At 36.0% G+C, this 14,322-nt stretch overlaps 1 long non-coding RNA gene across 1 annotated transcript in view; it reads right to left on the reverse strand.

The window, feature by feature from the left end:
• LOC147656314 (uncharacterized) overlaps positions 1–14,322 on the reverse strand; it is a 36,821-nt gene that overhangs the window by 17,469 nt on the left and 5,030 nt on the right. The gene's annotated exons all lie outside the window — the stretch shown is intronic.

The raw sequence follows: 14,322 nt of genomic DNA on the forward strand, positions 1-14,322 counted from the left end.
ACCGTCCTCGTAGCATCTCGCCTTACTACCCTAATCTCCCCTAGAGCTTTATCCGATATAAAAATTTAATCAACGTATAATACAATGTCCCACATACGGGGACGAGATACCCTGCACGTATATATCAACAAATTTCAAACGTCTAGTTCTTGTTTCCCCCGAGAGAGGCGGCCCCGTCCCCTTTTGATAACTCGAGGTAGCGGCGCTAATCTGCTTATCTCGTCACGTCTGGTGCAGAGGCCAGCGTCGCCTCTCCTACGGTCCCGCTCACGAACCGTGAACGCTCTCCTCCACCCCCGGTTGTTTTGTCTTTCGATGCACGCCGAAGACACAACTAACTGATATTACACTTGCACCGCGCCACAGTTTTGATAATGTATATCGATCGAAGCCGCATTCTTACGCCGCGTTCCGACCACCGTATCGATCGTGGGGGCACTATCGAGACGCCGGATCCGATTTCATATCGATTTCACGCGGCCCCACGAAGAAACCGAGGGGAATGCGAGCGATTATCGGGAACGGATCGTTACGGGGAACGTTTGCATAATCTCGATATTTTTCCCAGCGATAAACGTAGGAAATGGAGACGGTGGGTTGGAAATGTGACGATTCCGCCTTTCTCAAGCGCGCCATCTACTCCTAATCGATTATTCGTTTGATCATTTTTAACAAAATGTTGGATACATGCGAGGGGGGTATTGCAGGAGAGAAAATGAATCGTTGATCGAAACTTGCTCAAATATATGTAATGCCTTTAATTTTGTTGACTCTTTGTTTCTATATATATAGCATTTAATATCCGCTTTAGACGATTGTAAGTGGTAATTACGACGATGAAAGTTTTCTAAGTAATGAAACGTTAAGTTTCCCGTAAATTATCATTCTTGTTTTTACCAAATATAATCCGATTAATAATTACAAGACATTCGGCTTGAATTATTCCGGATATTTCAAATTTATTTAGCAGTGGCGCGTGGTAACGGCATTAATATTAACAAAAACTCAAATTAATTCACGCCCCCAAGGAAGCATAAAATACTCTATCAGAAGGAACGTGCGATAATTACATTTTATATGCCCTCCCCTCCCACATCCAACAGAACAGTACCCTACATACCCCGCTTCAATTACAATCTACGCAGCTGCTTCCTCCAAAATGAATTAAATAAAACAACGTTAAATAACCGAGCTCGCCAAAGCCACAAGCTACACACAGCAAATGCATAAACACATCAATAAAATGTAACAGCGTACCATTACGCGGTCCCAAGATACCATTAGCAATCAAGTGACCAAACAATGAACGCTCACGGACGAAGAGCGAGCGAGAGATCCGAGGCGATCGGCGGGGCAGGCCTGAATCGCTCAATCGTCGACGTCTGAAAGGGCCGTTTCATCGAACAATTATAGATCACGCGGTGGAACGCATTAAAATCCCGTCAGCCTCGATCGGCTTGGCCGCGCACGATCGATCGATCGTTGAGTCCGCAATGTGAAAGAATTATCGGCCCAAGCGCGGTTCCTCTTAATCGGCGATCCGCTCTCGAAGGTTCTGCTTAAGCCTAATCGGCCGTGGAACTCGCGCCGGATTATTCGTATATTTACAAACGATCCAAAGGATCGAGGGGAGCACGTGTCGACGATGCCGCGGAAAATTGCTGGATGTCCATTTTTTCTTTTTTGAGCTATTTTACGAGAGACGATTTTAAATTAAGCGAACTGATTGCAGTTCGGATGGAAAAAGAAGGAAATGAAAGTATTTTTCTGGGAAAGGTAACAAGTTACGATTGAAAATTAAATAGACGTTTAACTTTTGACGATTTTTTAAAAAGGATTAGATTTAGAGTTATCGAGAAACTTGCAAACTTTTCGCCAGCGTTTTGAAATCCACGATCTTTTGATTTTTACACGAATCAAAAAAATGACTCTAATTCTATAAATTCAAAGAATTCTCGAGATCGATTAAAATTTCATATATATATATATATAATTTTTAATGAATCTAAATATGAAATTTCCCATTTCTAGTTAATTATTCGGATTAAAAATTCAACGTTGTTAAACGATTTCCCTATTCCACCATTCGAGCAAGACCCAAGATGGTCGAGTTTCTAAAAGGGTCAACGTTTCATTCTATTCGATATAAATCTCTCGATTAGAGCTGACATTCCTTCCTGTTGAGCTGCGTCTTGGACACGATCGTGTTCACACGATGTCCAAGACCTCGTGTCGTACACGTGTTCTTTTTGAGACGAAGGTGTTGTGTTGGTCAATATGTAGGTTGCGCGGCTGTTAGCCCGACTAGGGCCACAGCGTGTCCACGAAAGGGCCGCCCAATCTATGACAAGTGGCTCTTCCTGTTTTGCACGTTAATCTAGCGTAGGAGGAAAAGCAAACGAGGTGGATACATCACAACAAGTATTCGGAACTCTGACAGTCTCTGTCTCAAGTGTATCGTTGAGAGTTCATTTTATCTCGGTCTATTGATATCATTGGAGGAGCTAGAGCTTGATCTTGAAAAAAATGTTTTCTTTCATAATGGAACGAAGGGTGAAACCTTTTTTTATTTCATATTTCGATGGTATTTTGTTTCAATTTTATCTTCTCGTTCAATATTATTTTATTACACAGTGAAAATTCGAATTTCAAAATTGTAGAAATATATCTTATTAATTATTTATTGATTTATATTTAACTTCACGAATCCTCTCCTCGTTCTTCCAATACAGACGTTTTTATTATTCATTACATCTATATTTTATTTATAACTTTCATGCACGAATATGCAATTCGATAATTTATGGAAGTTTATATTTTAAATGCAAAATATAAAAAAAAAAAAACAATTATCGAAATCAATATTCTCGAGATGCCGTTATTTACTTCACAGTTCGAGCATATAGAACATTGTTCTATCGTTATGAAGTAAAGTAATTAAATACATCCTTCGATCAAACAAAGAATTTACACCCCTCTGGCAGTCAAGAATATTATCAGGAATATCATATCCTAAAGAAAAAATTAATTTTCCGTTATAATATACGTTCTGAAATTTATTAAAATTAAATTAAAAATTAAGAAACACATTTGAAAAAAAAAGTCATATCGATTTAAAAATTTTTGAAATAGAATAATAATCGATAGACACTCGCTCGTAGAGATCCTCTCGAAACGTAGAGTCGATCAATACGGGTTTGGAATATGCACAGGCATACGTTCCTCGACATACATAGACGGCCGTTAATACTAATTAATACCTGCAGCAACGTTAATTGATACCGATGCCCGTACAAACGTATCGCGATCACATTCCGCGACTTCGAACGATATATCGTCTCCTTGGTCTCGAGAAAAAACGATGAGAAGAAAAAAGGAAAGAGAAAAAGGTCTGACGTCTTACTTCGCTATCACCGACCTACTCATTTCACACCGATAGCAATATCCCTTGACATCGTTGATTACTTCGGCTAATTAATACCTCTGACCACTTCGATTAAAGTCGAGATTCACACGTCTAACGTAAGATTCGTAATCTCAGCCCTGTTCTTATGGAATACGTATTTCTTATTCCTTTTATTTTCTATAATTATCGTATTGGTTTAACATTCTTTTTTAATATTGCTGAACGATTGGAAAAGAAAGAAATTTATATAACATATAGCTATATGTACACATATGACATAAATATATAAATGTTATATCTAAATTATATTATATTTCTATTATTATATTAATTTTATCACACAACTTTAATTATAATGTGGAATAAGATTCATTGTATTTGAGAAAGAAAAGAAGCTTGTGATTTTTAATGAAATATGAAAATATATTCCAAAAATATTCTTCTTTATTTTTAGTATTTATTCGAATACATATATAATAGTATAATATGTACATATAAGTTTTATAAGTTACATATAATAAACTAAGTAAAAATATTATTCTATTATAGGTTAGGATATGAAGTCATATATACGAATTCATGTAGTACCACACCTATCTTTGCATCTAACTTTCCACACCTGTCTGTATATCTATATACTTTATTTATCAAATTTACTTTATTTAATATTCCTGTCCAGAGCGAGAACCAATCAAATTAATTGTTATACAGGGAATTTTTTTCAAGCTTTATCGCGAGGTCATATCAACGAATTTCGATCTATCTAGCTATGAAATTATTGTAAATTATCATAACAGTAAAACAAATTGTGATAATTCTACTTTCCATTTCTTTCTTTCTATTCGACAACAATACACCAAAGATAATCGATTCAATTTTATTCATCGAAAATAAAAATTTTCTACTTTAACTAATTCTGATCTAATCAAATCTACCTTATGATTGTATGTCTCCAACAATTCTAATGGAACAAAGTAGATTAAGTAGATTCCAAACAACTCTATTCTATTAATAATTCTCATTTCTATAACAATAGAAATTACCCTATCAAAATTGATCTAACTTCTCTCTTTCGAGATAATCCATCCAATTATTTATTTATTGTTTCTTAATAATACTCGACGAACGAGCGAATCCTTTTCTTTTTCTCAATATCTATAAAATTTCTTTTATTATTTCACGATTAAATTTGATTCCTTCCTTTCCAACAACAATTAGTATTGTTACAATTTTCTTCTTTTTTTATCACAACTGATCGATTATTTCAAACACATTTCAACGACAATTATTTCTCATTTCTTTTTCCTTAATATGCAACAACAATTGTCCTTTCCTATAAATAATGATTATCCCATAAGTAATCATAACGCAATCTTCCTCCCCTCTTAACAATGGTATTTATCTTCCAAACAACATCCATCCCAATCGTATTCAACATTCCTCCTCCATCTTTTCATCAATGGCTACCCACCAACAACTGAATTAACTTCCTCCAGATTGTTCAGCAATTGCTTCCGGTCACCGTCCTTCAACATGCATTTCCCTCAACAACAATCAATCGTTCCTTCATCCTTTCTTTCCAACTCCACAAAGACAAACATTCGTTCAACAATCCCCCACAACGATCTCCTCAAACATTCGCCTTCCTTCAAATTCAAATCCAACATCTATTCTCAACCGTCCTCCTCCCAACCCCATCGTCTCCATCGTCGATTCCAGTATCATTTCCACCACCAATTGCATCCGATTCCGCGCCATCCAGCGGACCGCCGCCGCTTGTTTTCGTCCGCTTAATTAACGTGTAGCGCGGCACACGCACGCCCCGCCGTAACAGGGACACGCGCATTAATGTTTCAGAGGCATGGGCTACGCACGCGGTAGCACCGCGCGGCAAAAGCGTATCCCCTTGCGCGCTCTGTCTACCGGCTGCTACCTCATGCGTGCGTCCGCATTCCTAGCCTTCAATTACGTTAGGCTTACGTGCCGGGGGCTTACGTCGCTTACGCTGCACGAGGCCCGCCACGATCGTCCATTAGAGGTGCGCAAACGCGGCTGGACAAACGCGGGCCGAGGCCGCAGCGTTATTATTCAGCCAGAACTGCCCGCTTTGTCGCTCGACGAGAGTTAACGGGGGCATCGCCATCCGGTTTCCTGGCCGAACTTGCGCCTTTTGTGCATCGGTGTTCCAAACCGTAAATCGATATCCCCCTCGATTCGGACGATCGGTGCGATGACGGGTGTATAATTTATTATTTAGTAGCTGGATCGAAGTAATTTTTAGTGGTACATTTCTTAATTTCGATTAAAATTTTGCCCGTTTCAAAGTCATAAACGTATCAAGGGTTTCATTTCTTTGATTTGAACTTTATTCGTTGCGTTATTTTGTATATTTGTGTAAAATTGAAGCGATTCGTAATTTAATGTAATGCAATGTAACGTTAATATTTGTTAATTTAAGTTTTCAAGTTGCAGTTAAATATTTATATATATATATATAAGAAAATAATGGGTTCTTAAAATTGATTGAGCACATCAAATTGAATCAAAAAAAAATTTCAAATTTATCTAACATCTGTATTCATTATTCGATCAAATTCAATTCAATTCAAGTGTTTAAACTATAAAACTGTTTGAAGAATAATCGCAAAATAATTCAGACCTTAAACGGCTAAAGAACTTCTATTAGAAATTCTATACTGTTTTCGTGAGAAACAGACTCTAATTCGAAGCATTAGATTCGTCCATTACACGAAATGTACAATTTGATACGTGACTGAGAACAGGCACAAGAATCCGTTAATGACCCACGGTAAAAAATTTCATCTTGCTTACTGTTGTCGTGAGAAAGCTTCACTTTGTGCAAAACATTACAAAGAAATTGACGGTACGTATACGAGTCGACGAGGCAAATGATAGCCCAGTACCGCGCCCAATGGCGGTTCACGCAAGAAAAGCGGTACCTGGAAAAGTCCGTAGTGGTAATGACGGAAGAGCAACAGGAAGATCGGCTACCGGTGCAATTGTAACTTTCAAGACCGATTTCCATTCGCGTGAATGCCTCTAATCTCACGGCAAGTCCAACTCGTTCGAATGTCGATACTGGTATTACTGTAAATCCTCGTCACGCGAAAATTACAACTTGTTTAACCAGTAAAAAAAAAAAAAAAAAAAAGAAAGAAAAAAAATCACCGTGCATATTCCAGTTCCGAGACTTTCGAATAAAATTTCTTTTTTTTAAACCGGGATCTTTAAATCGCAACAATTTCGAAGAAGTTTGCGAATAATTTCTATAATTTCTGCTTCTGATTTTTGCCACTTATCAGAATGATTTTCAACCAGGATGTTTTTATTTTTATACAAATAATGATAATCCGGTCGAGGTTGTGTTGATTTTTATTGACGCGTGATTTTGCATAATGATATATGTTATATCATAGATTAAGATTAATCTAAATTTGAATTTGTCAAAATTTTATACTATCTAATATCATGATAATAGAATATTTATTGGGAGAAGAGAAAAATTTCGAAATCGTGTTTCGATCCATAACTCTGCAAAAGTATTTGGAAAATTTTGAGCGATCCTCAACTCGATTTCTAGGATCCATCGAAAATTATCTACTTACTATGTCATTCTGCTCGCTTCAATTCTCCAGCAGAGGAGAAAGAGAGAGAGAGAGAGAGAGGGGGGGAAAAAAGGGAAACGCCTCGGAATTGCAGGAAACGATACGAATTTTTTACAGTGGCACGCAGACATGGCTAATTGTCAGACCAACCAGTTACAATTACACTGTTTATCGATCGTAAAAAACGCGACCCGTTCCTCGATTCCAATGTAACAACCCTTAATCGTTGATTTCCGTTTTCACCTTTACCTAATAATGACATCTTGTCACTGCACTCCTCTGCACGTATCTTATTCCCTCCGCAGGTATCTTGAACCGTCATCTACCCGAGAACAGAGAGACAGTCGGACGCACGTATATCGCGAATCTTGCGGAGGAACATTTTAGAAACAGTTCGAGTCGTTCCAATGGTGGAACGTTCGCATTATAATTACGCCGATGTTTCGTCTCGCGAAGCTTAGACATCCGGCGATCCGTGTGTATATCGGCGAGCGAGTGTACGATCGCAGGAAACTTTAGTAATTGCATTACGCACGAAAGGAGGCAGAAAAAAAAAAGAAAAGAATGGATCCGCTTCGAGTACTGTTTCAGTCGATCGATTCAAAGAACAAAACTCATTGGGTGGAACTTTTTTGTGGGACAGACTTGTGTGCACTTTTAGAAGAAAGAATTAGTGAATTTGGATTAATATCATCGGAGCCTATTTAAAGTAAATTTTTATTACAAGATTTTACTGCGTTATCTTATCTTAAATAATATTACTTGAAGGATGGGTTACTTTAAATTATAATTATTATTCTATTCCTTACTTAATTATTCTTATCTAATCTACTTAATACTTGATAATAATATATAATAACTTTAACTTAATATTAATATATAATCGTTATATTTAATTCAATGCTTAAGCAAATGCATAAATTATGCACGTTTCACGAGAAGGAAATATTTTTACTGATAATTCATTTTATAATATATCGAAAAAAAAATTTTATGTCTAGAAAAAAAAAATCGAAATCGCATATTAATTACACAATATTATATGTTAGAGAAGAATAAAAGATGTTACGAATCTATATCATAAATTTCCCATTAAAGAACGAATCTGTCGATAAAAACCCGCTGAATGTGCGATTCTAGTCATCCTCCAACGTTTGGAAACGCGATTTTTCACGACGAGACGATGACAACGAGTACGATACAAGACGGAGCTAATCCCTGCAGAGAGGCCACAGTGAAAAAGAGACACGAGCGACGCGAAGTGGCTTCGGCGTGCTGCGAGGCACCAACGAAGAGGAAAAAGAAAAAGAAGAAGAAGAAGAAGAAGGAGAAGGAGAAGATGACGATGCAAAAGAAAAAGGGGGAAAAAACAGAAGAAGAAAAAGAAGAAGAAGGGAAGAAAAAAAGGGAGAAAAGAAGAAAAGACGAAAGAGGAGCAAGAGGCCAAACATGAATGAGGGGAACGGACGTGCAAGAAGGCAGGAAATTGGCGAGGCTAGAAACAATTAGTGCGGTTATTTACGATGCTCTCCTCGTCTTTCAATTATGCATTTCGAGGCGTGGAAATGAACTCGCCGCGATATATACGTGCACACCTCTATGGACATCGCAGATACAAATTTCTTCTCTCTTCTTTCTTTCAAATCTCCTTTTGTGGAACGTGTCGAGTCTAACTGGTGGAGGGAGAGGGAGTGATCAGGGGAAATCGCCGTAGAAGCATCTATCCACGCTATTGTCTTCGATAATCGATTAATCGGTTGCTCTTTGCACCCTTACTCCACCCTAAGCCCGCTAATCCTTTAAGAAGATTGACCTCGTTGAATTATTCAGCTGCGCTGGCGTTTTCAATGAACCGTACACTCTGTGATATAACGAGTCGCGTGAAAATTTTCTTTCTCGAGGAATAAACAATATTTCCCTGTGTCTTTTTTTTTTATTCGTGATAATATTAATTATTTTTATGCCCGTTCCGAGAGATTTTCACTTGTCGAATCGAAATCTATTTTTATTATAAAAATTGAATGAAAAATTGTTGAAAATTTAGTTTTATTTTTTTAAAATTAAATTATTAAAATTAATACTTATAGGAAGAAGAGGAATTCATAAAATTCTCCTCTTTCTCAAGAGAAGCCGTTAAATTATTGAATAAAAATAAATTATTTATATATTATAATTTTGATAATTATAATATTTACAATAATAATGAAAAGTGTTGAACAAAGGAGTTTAATTCCGCGTTAGGTTTGAATAAGATATCGCTTTTTCAATAGATATCTTTTAATCTTATACAGGAATAAAAGAAAAAGAGTAAAAATTATGTTTCACACGTCATAAAGATTACAATTTTTCGCAAGAACAATTATAATTTTATTCAGAACGTATATATATTTACTACTTTGTTGCGTTGAATTAAGCAATAAATTTTTCGGTCGAGATAGCAAAGCTAATTGAACTTATAATTCTGTTAGTTGCTTTTGATTTATAACCGATAAATTTTAGACAATTCAAGACCGCAAAAAATATACATGTATTTTGATTTTATTCTAAAATTAAGATGTATTAATTAGCTCTAAACGAAAGTGGAAGTTTGCGATAAAAAACTAAACTGAACAAAATTGAATGAATATTAGATATGAATCTAATAGCTCGAAGTTTCTCAAACATCGCTATAATTTAATGAGTTAGGAAACTAATTAATCATTTTAACGCAAGCGTAAATTCGATATTATCTGCTAAAAGATACTGTTACGTGTATTAATATATTTTCAGATATATATTTTCCTATAATTTAATTTCTACGTTAATATAACGTTACTTTTAATAAAGTTTAATAATTTTTATGTATAATAAATTTCGAAGAATATTCATGACCACGCATCAAGCGTAACAAATATATTTTAAATATCACATCAGGCCATAATATAATATTTCCAAAGAAAATCTGTTTTATGAAGAGAAAAAACAACGAACTGCATTATTTTTTTCCTATTACTCGAACACACGCATACATATATACGAACGATAAATATTAAAATGAATATTAATCGACTTATATAAATATAAACGATATCGAACATCATTCATTTTCATTCTCGAAGAAAAAAAGAAACGCACTTGTATCGATTTTCCATCGACCGAACACGTATCGAACGTTATCCATATTTTCAAAAAAAATCGAAACAACAAATTCGAAAACAACTCTGTCGAGCTGTCGATGGGCGACAAGGCGGAAAAACCAATTGCCCCGCACAGAAGGAGGAGAAAGAAAAAAAGGAAAAGAAATAAGCGCGAGTTGTGATTGCGATTTGTGGAAAGTCAAAGCATCCGGAAGCATCCCTTGCGTACGTCCCTGAATGGTTAGGGGCGCTTTCTTCTCGTCGTTGGCAGGAGGACCTTGACTGATTTCACGAGTAGGCGCGCATCTGCACGTACCACGAAACCTTTCGAGGGGAGAATTTACGAGAGGGAGAAAAGGACAGGTATGCCACAAGAGGGAAGGAAAGAAAAGAGAGGGGAGAAAGTGATTGAGCGAGTGCTGTTGCCATGCAATTTGAGTACCTGCTACGAACGTGTACGCAGGTGACTTCACGAACTCACTCTTTTTATTCCTCTTCCTTTCTGTTCCCCCTCTCCCTCTTTCCCTTTCGCTCGTGTTGTATATTTTCTCTCTCTTTCTCTCTCTCTCTCTCTCTCTCTCTCTCTCTCTCTCCCTTCTTTTCTTTTATTTTTTTTCCTTTTCTTTCTTTCTGGTCGTTCCCTTTTTCCTTAGAAACCCCTTCATTGCTTCGTACAAAGCTATGGTTACACACTGGTCACTCGGCAGAGGTCCGCATCAGCCACGCTTTCCGATCGAGAAACGATGGAAAGTATCATTGGACGAATCGCGACTTTCAGAGGAGGCAGAAATGGAAAATATCGATTTTGCCAAAGACAAAATTTTCTAATCTTAATTGTTGTTCATTATTAATTTATTTATTAAAGATTTATACAATTATCCTCTGATTCAAAATATATTATAATAGCTTACGATCGATGTTACGATAATTCTAACAAATTTTTTTCTAATTTGTTTAAGCAAACTAACTTCTCGATATTGTTAGGATTTCCTAAATTTCCTCTATTCATTATATTTATCAACGTTATATATATATATTTTTTTTTTCTAATCATCCCTAATCTAAACGATCATACAATCGATCACAGAGATCAAAACTCGAGACTCTTCCACGATCCGGGAGTAAAAACGTAAGAAGGGGAAAAATTTCACGACGGAAGAATGCGGACAAGGTAAGATTCCTCGAAAGCGATGATTTCTGTTCGAACTGGAGATCGCGGCGTCGAGACGGCCGCCCCCGTGACTCACTCTCGGGGCCCGTCCTCGACGAGATCCCCGGAATCGTCGTCTCCTCCGCTCAATCCCTCCCCCTCCCCGCGCACGTGGTTGCGTAGTGCCATTTTTATAAGGCTCATAAAGTCCGCGAACGGGCATCGAAACATAGTTTCGTGGCGTCCGCTCGAGCGGTGCCCCGCGGGTAGACGCTATTAGCTCCGGGTGCCCGCCGGTATAAAATTGACTTTTTATCGCGGCGCGCACGAGAGCAAGAGGAACGGCGGACGAGGGTGGGAGAGTGAGAGAAGGAGGCGAAGGAAGGAGAAGGAGAGAAAGGGTGGTGGAGAAGAGGGAACCTGAGTCTGAAAATTAGTCAGCGACGTTTTCGAAGATTCCTGAGACGTCCTGTCCGCAGTGTCCTCTCTCTCTCTCTCTTCCTCTTTTTCTTTTTCTTCTGTCTGCTTTTAAACCTCGGGGGGGGACCATTCGAAATACCATTCTATCCCGTGGATGCACAGATACGAGTGCCTTTCACTTCTTCCTTCTGTATGCGTGACTAAGTTTCTCTTTTTGCCTCCCCCCTTTCTACGTTTCTCACCCCACCACCTTGGCCCTCGTGTTTTTCCACCTCTTTATTTCCCGTTTTCTTCTCCGTCGTTGTTCCTTGGCCGTTTTTATACACGCTCCGTCGCGGATCCACGGGACTTGTTGCCCCGTGAACTACCGCGTTGCAAAGGGGGAGCCTTGCCAAGGGCTCTATCAAGCGTATCGCTTCCTCTTGGCGGATGTGTAATTCCTCGTTGGGGGGATTCGAAGGGATTTCGAATCGTGTGTTCACGTTAATGATTTTTCGCGCTTTTTTACGTTTTTTTTGATTTGATTTTGCTAAATTTAATTTATATGTTTTTTTATAATTTTAATTATAAATGATGATTTATAATTCAATGGTCCCTTTTATTTATTTGCTATTGAATACGTTGGTGGAGGCTATTTGGGATTGATTACTTGTCACTTGTAAATTTTATTGATTTGATAATTAGATAATTGATATATTTTTAAAAAAGTATCGAATATCAACAATTTAAAGAAAATATTATTCTCGATAGAAAAAATTTTTCCTAAAACAGAACTCTGTAATATATATATATATATATTTAAAATTTATGAATTTTAAAATAGATTTAAAGATTCATGAAATTATAAGAACTTTTTTTTTCTATAGGAAGATAAATTATTATTAAATAACTTTTTGCACGATGGTTATTATATTTATAATATTTTTTAGTATTTGTACGCACTAATAATCATACACTTTATTTTGCACGCGAATGTCACGCAAGATGCTTAGAGTATTTTATAAAGTATTCCGTTTTTTCTACCGAAGTATTCGAGGGCACGTCTAAAAAAGAGTAAAATATACAAGATTTTCTGCTTTACGTCGCGAAATTGCTCTTATGCGCTTCTCGACCAAGTACTCCAGACTTAAGTTTACCTGACAGTGCTCTCTAGAGAGTTTAGGGTCTCAAAACGTATATTTTAGAGAACTTCTAGTGGCAGAATACTAAACTTGCGACAGTAAGATGGAATACTCCTCGAAAAACATCTTCTTAAATTCACGTTTAATCTTTTCGTACGTTTTGCAAACAAGTAATATACCTTAAAGTTAAATAAAATCGAACATTTTACGAATGAATTCGTGATTAATCAAAAGATAAACTCTGTGATGGAAAAATGATATCGATGCAATAGAATAAGACTAGTTGATAAATGATAAAATGATCAATTCGTATTCGTCATCATCAATATGATTCGAGAAAATTGATCGTAAAGATATTTTTTCATGGTCGAATAATTTGATTCTCGGTTTATTTTCAAAGGAATTTACGACATCGTATTTTGGAAGTGCCAATTGATGGCTATGTAAATCTAAAAACTAAAAAAAAAAAACGGCGAAGCATAAAAATGATTGGTCGATATTTGTTTTTACTATTTTATACTGATTGATTATATTCGTGATTTATATTTACCAAATAAAGTTTTATTATCAGAAAGAATTAGTAATAAATGTAAATGTAAAAATTGTTAATAAAAGCTTGAAATGAATATATTTAAATCCAAAAATCTTAAATTAATATCAAATATATATCAATAATATTAATTATAATTATAATTTTCATAAATTATTCCAAATCACTTTCTCAATTCTCAAAGTAATTTATTTATATATTATCAAGTTTTAAATAATTAGATAATAGAACTTTTTAGAATTATGACAAAGCTTGAATTTTTCTACTTCTAATTATTTCTAATAATTATTTATTGTGAATTTATTATATTTTTAAAAAAAATAAACAATATAATTAGAAATTTCAATAAGTCGATTGTAAGTACATGACGAGTACAAATGTTACACGAGCTATACTTTTTTACAATTGCTGAAATCGTTACCACGATTTACAATTTCGCAAGAATGTCAAGAGACCACACGAATTTCGTTCGACAGACTAGAATTACGTTTCAATTTTTCCACTTGAAAATGAATAAGCGGTAACACGGTTTAATTCGCATTATCCTAGGAGATATGGTATTATCAGGCACCCAATAATATCCCCGCACATACTGTACACTCTCACAAATTATGGTATTGCGTTGGAAATTATCCTCGAAGGATATGGCGTTTAATCATTATCTAGAGCAGAATAAATCATTCGTCTTGCAATAATACTTTATTCGAGGTTAATGAAAAAAAGAAATCCGATGCATAATGATCAGATGTTACGTAATACGTTTAAAATAAAGGTATATATCTGTCAACATGTACCTTGTACTTTTCGATAATTGAAAAATTATCGGTTACGCGTTACTAATAATTTTATAAAATATAACCACCCCGAAGGAATATTGCGTTTGCATTCTATTTTAAAATATTTTTAAAATTAATCTCTTCGTGAGTAACATTT

This window comes from Apis florea, unplaced genomic scaffold (genome assembly GCF_048593485.1).
Source record: "Apis florea isolate Af1SG1 unplaced genomic scaffold, ASM4859348v1 contig_3798_pilon, whole genome shotgun sequence".
Classification (NCBI taxonomy): Eukaryota; Metazoa; Arthropoda; class Insecta; order Hymenoptera; family Apidae; genus Apis; species Apis florea.